The sequence below is a fragment of the Prosopis cineraria genome, unplaced genomic scaffold, assembly GCF_029017545.1.
Source record: "Prosopis cineraria cultivar Desert tree isolate PC_DT_omini unplaced genomic scaffold, ASM2901754v1 PC5, whole genome shotgun sequence".
Classification (NCBI taxonomy): Eukaryota; Viridiplantae; Streptophyta; class Magnoliopsida; order Fabales; family Fabaceae; genus Prosopis; species Prosopis cineraria.
The window spans coordinates 16,069,627-16,078,907 of NW_026555336.1; the positions used below are offsets into that span (position 1 = coordinate 16,069,627).

The 9,281-nt window shown below is 36.6% G+C and overlaps 1 non-coding gene across 1 annotated transcript; it reads left to right on the plus strand.

The window, feature by feature from the left end:
• The first annotated feature begins 8,053 nt into the window (after positions 1–8,053).
• Positions 8,054–8,160, plus strand: LOC129312276 (small nucleolar RNA R71). Its single transcript, XR_008593520.1, has one exon. It is a non-coding gene; the product is annotated as a small nucleolar RNA R71 (small nucleolar RNA).
• Positions 8,161–9,281: the final 1,121 nt, after the last annotated feature.

Below are 9,281 nucleotides of genomic sequence, written 5' to 3' on the forward strand. Positions count from 1 at the left end.
TAGCCAATTTGAAGCTCAAGATCATCCTCCATCTTCATTCTCTCTAGGATTCCACAAAGAAAACTTAGCCAATCTTATCTCAAGACAACCCCTAGTGATTGCTTGTGAAGGCCAAACTCCATAGCTCTTGAATGATGGAAATGAGCTTCAATCTTGTGAAAATGGAAGGGATGGAACGAAAAATGAAGAGAGGGAGAAGAATGTATGAGTTTTGTGGAGGTTTGGTGGCTGAAAATGGAGGTTAGGGTGCTGGAAAATGAAGAACAAAAGAGAGAAAATGAAGAACACTATGAACAAGAGAGAGAGAATGTGGAAGATGAATGAGATATGTGTTGGATCCCATTTGGGGCTTAAAATGGCGTGCTCCTTGGTGTCTCCCATCAGCTGAAGCTTAATTAAAATAAGAAAAAAGAAATTAAATGTAAATGGGAGCCTTGTCACACTTGCAAGGTGGCAACTTCCTATTGGTTTGTAGATGATTCCAATGTGTGCCTAATTTCCCATGTGTCATCCACATCATTTTAGCTGATCTAATCCCTCAAAATAATCATAATTCACGTGCAAACCATCAGCCATTGACCTCAAGGAGTGTTGACCTCAATTGCCCAATTGATGCACAAGTCACATGCCACCTATGTCACATAAATCACATAATTCAATTAAATAGCATATGATATAATAAAATCTAATTCATGTCCAGAATTAAATTCATAATTAGAAGGGAGAATTTATTAAATTAACCAAGTTTAGGCTGCACAAAATTATATAAAAATTTTCACACAAAGGCAAACCAAAAACTAGGACAAACTAAGACACTTAAGAAAGTGTTGACTTTTTTATTTAATTACTCCCAAACTAAAATGAATTTTAAAAATATAATTTCACCATTCATCAACTGGACATAAAATGCACTTTGTCAATTTTTCTTGTACATTTTCTCAAAAGTTCATTTTTTTGGACCAAAATGCCCCTAGTGCACTGAACCTAGAAACTTAGGCAAAATTACAAATCTAATGCAATGTGTGCACTTGAAGGTGATAAATCATTAATAAAAATGGTCCTAATTGACAAATAAAAGTGGGTAACAAATGTTTTCTATCAATTCCCCACACTTAGCTTTTGCACTCCGGGCAAAATCAAGTGAAAAAGGTCCCAAAAGAAACTATAAGACAAAGAAATAAGAGAAAAAAAAATGTTCAAGTCACTAAAATACTAGCTCATGAACTTCTACAAATTATCAATCAATGTGGCAATAATTAGGAAAGAATTATGCACATCACAAACAAACCCTTACCAAGAATCAATGTCAAAGAGTAAGCCTCTCTAGGTTAAGTGTTTGCTCTCATCACTCAAAGTGTATAAGGTATTAAATTTCACTCAAAATTTCTTAGGATAAACCCTACTATGAATTTGTAACCCTTCTACATCTCCATCACTAAATAGCACTTGCAATCAAGAATCAAAGTGGACTTTATTAGGTTGTGATATAGGTAATGAAAGGATGTCTAAGAATGCATGTATATAAAAAAAATAGGGTTAGCATCAAAATAATGCTAAATCAAGATATATCCCCTTATATGCAAAGCATAACCTAACTCAATTGAGTGAACACCTTAACACAATGAGGATGGAAAGAAATGATAAGAAATAATAAAACAAATGGAATGGATGAGCTAGGCACTTTTTTTTTTTTTTATCTCTTCTTCTTTTTGTTTCTTTTTCTAGCAACTTTATTTCTTTTCTTTTTGACTATATTTTTTTTTTTCAAATCTATCTTTGTTTTTTTTTGTTGCCCCTAACTCTTTGAAAAACAATGGAAGTAATGGATGTAATGTTGTAGCAATAAAGGATAAAGAGTAATGGATAGAAAAATAATAATAGGCATCCACTCATTTGATCTAGGACATGCAATGAATATTAAAAAGACATATAAAAGTGTAACATGCATTCCTTGGGGAAAAATAGGGTGAATATATATATATTTTTATATTTTAAGAATCAAACCAAAGGCTCAAAGTGGCTAACAAAGGATAATAAATGATAATAGGTTGGCTATTTGGCTCTTGGCTATTTTTTATGAATGCCATCTCTCATCTCCTATCAAACAAGTGCGAGATATGTGGTCTTAATTAAGAAGTGAAACAAATTCTAGAGGGTAACATCACTAAGGAATTAATCACACATGAGTGTTTAGCCTCTTCCATGAAAGGGTAATATGCCACTCTAATCCATTAATTCAAGGTAAAAGAATGTTCACTTCACACCTATTCAATCCTAAAAATTACCACATCTCAAGAATCAAAATATCCATTTAAGAGCTAGGTAATTAAGTAACCTCAAACAAAACAAAACAAAGAATTTTTTTTATTTTTTTTTTTTTTGCAAACCAACACAAACAAAAACAAAATGTTTATTTCTCTCCCCCACACTTAAATCATGCATTGTCCTCAATGTATGTATAGACTAGTGATAAAATAAGGTGAGATCAATAATGAATGCATAACAAAAGTGTGGTGCAGAATTCTTTTTTTTTCAAACTAAAACACAAAACAAAGAAGTCAAATAAAGCAAATAAACTCTAATTTTCCTACTAGGTTCATCTCCCCCACACTTGAACTATACCTATCATTAAATATATCAATTAAAGGAAAGTAAAAGCTCAAGGTTGAGAGATACAACCTTATCATGGTGGTTCAAAAACATGTTGAGAGAAGTCCTCCTCCTTTTGAAGTGATTTGGCATCTTTGTAGAGCTTGCATAGGTGACCATTGATTTGCATGGTGGAACCCGTGGCTTTATTCAAGAGTTGCAAAACCCCATAGGGAAACACCTTGGTCACTAGATATGGTCCCTCCCACTTAGACTTCAACTTGGCATGCTTATGAATAAACCTTGTTTGGAACAAGAGGACTTGATCTCCTTCTTGGAACTTTTTCCTCAAGATTAGCTTGTCATGAAGGATCCTTGTTTTCTCCTTATAGATCTAGAAGACTCATAGGCATCCAACCTAAGCTCCTCAAGTTCTTGCATTTGAAGAATCTCTCCTTAGCCGAAAGATGGAAATCCAAGTTGAGTTTCTTGATGGCCCAATAGGCCCTATGCTCTATCTCCACAGGGAGGTGGACAAGCCTTTCCATATACCAATCGAAAAGGAGACATGCCAATGGGAGTCTTATAAGCGGTCCGATAAGCCCACAAAGCATCCTCTAAGTGTAAAGACCAATCCTTCCTATTTGTGTTCACCACCTTGGTTAGGATTTTCTTGACTTCTCTATTTGATACTTCGGCTTGGCCATTAGTTTGGGGATGATACAGGTGTAGAGATTTTGTGATGCACCCCATATTTAGCCAAGAGAGCCTTCATCATCTTATTGCAAAAGTGGGATCCTTGGTCACTTACCAAGGCCTTAGGAACTCCATACCTACAAAAAAATTAGATTTGAGAAACTTCAAAACAATCTTAGCATCACAAGTTCTAGTAGGAATGGCTTCAATCCACTTTGAAACATAATCAACACCAAGTAATATGTACTCAAAACTAAAGGATGGTGGAAAGGGACCCATGAAGTCAATGCCCCAAACATCAAAAATCTCACAAAATAAAATGGGTTGTTGAGGCATTTCATGTCTCTTACCCCAACTACTAACCTTTTGACATTTCAAGCATGCTTTACAAAATTCATAAGAGTCTTTAAACAAGCTAGGCCAATACAATCCACAATCTAAAACCTTCCTAGCTGTCTTATTTGAGCTAAAATGACCACCACATGCATGAGAGTGACAAAATTCAAGAACAGAAGGCACATCAACATCATCAACACACCTCCTAATCACTTTATCACTACAAATCTTCCACATCAAAGGTGGTTCCCAAATGTAAAATCTAGACTCTCTTTTCAATTTTTCAATGGCAAAACGTGAAGCACAAGGAGGCAAGACTCCACACTCAATATAGTTAGCAAAAGAGGCATACCATGGAGGCTTAGATGAAATGGCACACAATGCCTCATCAGGAAATGAATCACAAGGAATAGTAGGGTTAGAGTTTACCATAGTAGCTTTTAAATGAGGTAGTCTAGACAAATGATCCGCTACTTGATTGGTAGAAACACTCCTATCCCTTATCTCCACATCAAATTCTTGCATCAAGATCACCCATCGAATCAAGCGAGGCTTAGAATCTGTCTTCTTAAACAAGTACCTCACAGCAGCATGGTCAGTGTACACAACAACTTTAGAGTTAAGAAGATATGATCTAAACTTATCAAGTGCAAAAACAATAGCAAACAACTCTTTCTCAGTTGTGGTGTAATTAACCTGAGCTGAATCTAGGGTCCTAGATGCATAAGCAATCACATATGATAACTTGCCCTCTCTTTGACCAAGCATAGCTCCCACAGCAAAATTAGAAGCATCACATGACAACTCAAAAGGCAAAGACCAATTTGGGGCTTTAAGAATGGGAGGGGAAATGAGCATGCTTTTCAAAGTGTCAAAACTCCTTTTGCAAGCATCATCAAAAACAAAATCAACATCTTTTTGTAAGAGTTTAGACATAGGCAAAGCAATTTCACTAAACCCCTTTATAAATCTCCTATAAAAGCCTGCATGTCCCAAAAATGATCTCAAATCTTTCAAACAAACAGGATATGGAAAAGAAGCAATCACATCTACTTTGGCCTTATCCACCTCTATGCCATTGGAAGAAATCAAATGGCCTAAAACAATTCCTTTATCTACCATGAAATGGCATTTTTCAAAGTTAAGCACAAGCTTCTTTTCAATGCACCTACCAAGCACTTTATCTAAAGAATGCAAGCATGAATCAAAGGACTCACCATACACAGTAAAATCATCCATAAAGACTTCCATGCAATGTTCAATAAAATCACAAAATATGGACATCATGCATCTTTGAAAAGTACCAGGTGCATTGCAAAGACCAAAAGGCATCCTCCTATAGGCAAATGTACCAAAGGGGCATGTAAAGGTAGTCTTATCTTGGTCACTAGGAGCTATAGGAATCTGAAAATACCCACTAAACCCATCTAGGAAGCAATAATGGGACTTGGAAGCCAATCTCTCAAGCATTTGATCAATAAAAGGCAAAGGAAAATGGTCCTTCCTAGTCACATTATTGAGCTTCCTATAGTCTATGCACACTCTCCAAGCATTTTGAACTCTAGTTGGAACAAGCTCTCCTTTCTCATTTTTTACCACAGTAATCCCCCTTTCTTAGGTACAACTTGGGTTGGAGACACCCACTCACTGTCAGCTATAGGATAGATGATCCCAGCACTAAGTAGCTTAACAACCTCTTTCTTTACCACATCTAAAATCAATGGGTTAAGTCTCCTTTGTGGTTGCCTAATGGGCTTAGCATTGTCCTCAAGAAAAATTTTATGTGTGCACACAATAGGGTCAATACCAGGAATGTCAGCCAAAGTCCAACCAATAGCATGTATGTTCTTTCTCAACACATCAAGTAATGCATTTTCTTCCTCAAGAGATAAAGAGTTAGAAATTATTACCGGAAGCTTCTCATTCTCAATGAGATATGCATACTTGAGATTGGATGGTAAAGGCTTCAACTCCAAGGTAGGTGGCTCTACACAAGAGGGAATGAGCTTCTTCAAGTCTAATTTGGTGGAATATTCCATGGTACTATCTTGTCTTTTAGGCTTCTCACTTGTTTTTGATTTCTCCTCTTCTTTCTTTACAGCCTCCCCCTTTTCTTGCAACTTGTCCTCAAGTGCTTGGACTTGAGCCACGGCCTCGACATGTGAAAGTGTAGAATTTTCCTCCAATAGCTTGGGAATCCTAAGAACATCAAGCTCGAGTGGAGAAAAACTCATAGATTCGGCCTTAATGGCTTTAGTACCTACAACACAAGAAGATATACCCTTCTCAAGCATTTCAAGATCAAGCATAGGAGATATTTTAAACAAATCATGAGAAGAAGTAGTGAAGTAGTTGCATCATTCAAGCATGCATCAATCTCTAAACAAATAGGACAACTACATCCATCAATACATGTAGTAGTAACAAGAGACAAATCATCATCAACATGTGAGAAAGAATCAAGCATGTGAGACTCACAAGCATCATGAAGCAATAACTCAATGGAACTTACACCTAACAAAGAATAATCCTCAAAAGGATGTTTCATTGCTTCATATATATTAAAAATAACATGATCCTCTCCACATTTCAAAATCAAACTACCTTTTTCCATGTCAATCAATGTACGGGCAGTCCTCATAAATGGCCTTCCTAAAATCAAAATATCATCCCCACTCCCTTCTTTTGACATATCAAGCACATAGAAATCCACAGGAAATAATAGACCTTTAACACAAACCAACAAGTCTTCTACTACTCCATGTGGTCTTCTAACACTTCTATCCGCTAATTGGCATATCATAGGTGTCTTATGCATGCAATCAAGACTCAAGGCATGATAAATTGAAAGAGGCATAACATTAATGGCTGCACCTAAGTCTATCAATGCATGAGAAAAATGTGTGTTGCCAATCTTGCGAATGTGGAATTGGGTCCTCACATTTTATAGGGAGTTGAGGCTTCATGATAGCACTCACAGATGAGGGTAATTGTACCCTTGCATTAGGCCTAAATTTTCTTTTATTTGTACAACAATCTTTCAAAAATTTGGCATACTTAGGAAAGTTCTTAACTACATCCATCAAGGGTACATTAACATGAATCTTATGGAAGAAATCATATACCTCTTGATCAAATTGTCCCTTACTTGCTTAGGGACCACTTGTGCTTGTGGAAAAGGAAGCTTCTTCATAATCTCTTGACTTTGCTTTCCTTCTTCCTTCCTTGAACTCTCCTTTCTTGTTTCACTTTGCTCGGCCTCTCCCTCTTTTTCCTTACTAAACAACTCGGCCATAGTCCCCTTTTTCACCTTAGATGGTGGTTGCTCACATATGATCTCCTCAATGTTTTCATCCTCATCATCTCTACAAAAAGATGCATCATTAGGAGCAAAAGAAGAACTAGAAACATTAACATCAATTGAAGAATTTAAAGAGGGCTTCTCGGCCTTCCCTTGTCTTTTGTCTTCTTGCACTCTTTCTCCCAACTCCTTGCCACTCCTCAATGTGATAGCATTAAAATTAGCTTTAGGATTAGCAACGGTGTTGGATGGTAATGTAGAGGCTTGAGCATTGGCTGCACTTAATTGGTTAGCAAGCATATTCATTTGAGAAGTAAGGGCATCAATTTTAGAGTTCATGTTCTCACACTTGTTACCCATACTCTCTACCTTGTTCCCTAAGCCATCATACATGTTTTTATACAAGGAGTTCATTTCAATCAACTGCTTACGTAACACATTCACATCATTAGAAGAGTTGAATTAGAAGAACTCTCAATTGGAACAAGCCTCCTATCACTATAAGAATTAGATGAAGGTGCAAGAGAATTACCACTTGGATTGTAGCTTTGAGAAGAGCTACCTTGAGACAAATGAGGTGGAGGGTCACGGCCAAAGGTGTTTTGATAGGATCCTCTTTGTTGATTGTCTTGTAAAGCCACATTTGGATTTGAATAGGAGAAATTAGGATGGTCTCTCCATGAAGGGTTGTAAGTATTAGAATAAGCTCCTTGCCCTTGCCTCCCACCATAGGATTGTTTTCCATTGTAGATAGCATTTACTTGTTCAAACTTAATAGGACAATTGCTTTCTACATGCATAGGTGAGTCACAAAAAGTACAAGAATAAGGGACAAGTGCTTGAGAAGTACTTACATTGCTCACTTGAGATATTTGTGGAGCCAACATTCTCCCAATCTTGGCAGCTAGCAAGTCCACATATGAATCATTAAGAATTGAAGAACCTACCATATTCACATTTCTCTTTTCCCTTGTAGAGTATTGAGCACCACTTGAAGCCATCTTGTCAATTAGTTCCCAAGCCTTTAAGGAAGTGAGGTCAATCAAGCATCCACCACTAGCGGCATCAATGTTAACTTTGTCTCTTGGAATCAAGCCCTCATAGAAATATTGGACTAAATTCTCACTAGAAATTTGATGGTGTGGGCATTTAGCCAAAAGGCCTTGGAATCTAGTCCAATACTCATAGAGACTCTCATCCTCTCCTTGTTGGACCCCATAGATTTGCTTCCTCAAATTGGTGACCTTGGAATTTGGAAAGAATTTATCTAAGAAGAGTCTTCTTAGCTCGGCCCATGTGCTCACTTTCACATAAGAAGGGTAGTTGAAATACCACTCCTTTGCTAAACCTTCAAGAGAAAATACAAAAGCCTTAGCTTGAACATCATCAACATTTACATGCATAGGCTTCATAGTATCACAAACCAATAGGAGAGTATGCAAAAACCTATGGCAATCCTCTCCTGGTAACCCATGAAATTTAGGCAATGCATTAATCAAAGAGGATTTAATTTCAAATTGAACATTAGTAGGAGGAACATATAAGCCATAAGGATTATCATGCCAATTAGGTTGAGTTAATTGCCTAATGCTCCTCTCCTCTCTAGGGTTATGCAAGCCTTCAAATTCATTATTAACATGGCCATCATCATGCAAATTCTCATTCCCATTCCCATGGCCCTCATTATGCACATGCTCATGTCCTAAGATACCTTCCATTGTTGAATTACAAACCAAATGAGAATCAAGAATAGGTTGTGATCTTCTCAATCTAGAAATAGTCCTTTCAATTTCTGGATCTAATTCAACAAAAGAGGTATGTTTTCTTCGGGTCATGCACTAATCAAGCTCAAGAAAATTAAGAACAAAGAACAAGCTAAACTAAAATGCAAATCAACACGAAACAATTCAAAACACACAAAAGCAAGAGAAAATAATTTTTTTTAATATACTCAATAGCAACAAAATGAAAAAAAAATAACACCAAACAAGTAGAAAGAGAGTTAGAAATGCTCAATCAAGAAGCTTTGGCAATTCTGGAATTCGCACAGTAGGCTCTCTGGAGACAGTGAACTTGTGAATTTTCTATCAGAAAATCCACATAATAAATTTCCCTGAAACTTTTATGAGAAACACAAGAGATATACAGGAAAATTATATAAAACTTTCAGATTAAAAATCCTTCCCAATCGTTCCCAGAAGTTTTCACAAGTTGGTCCTCAGGTCTGGAGAAACCGGATTTCGTCCAGAAGACCTTCAGAGCTTCTAACAAACTTTCAAATAGGAAAATGGAAAAATTGAAGAAAATCCTAAACACAAGAAACAAAGATAAGACAGTGATAAGAAAAATGAAACTGAAT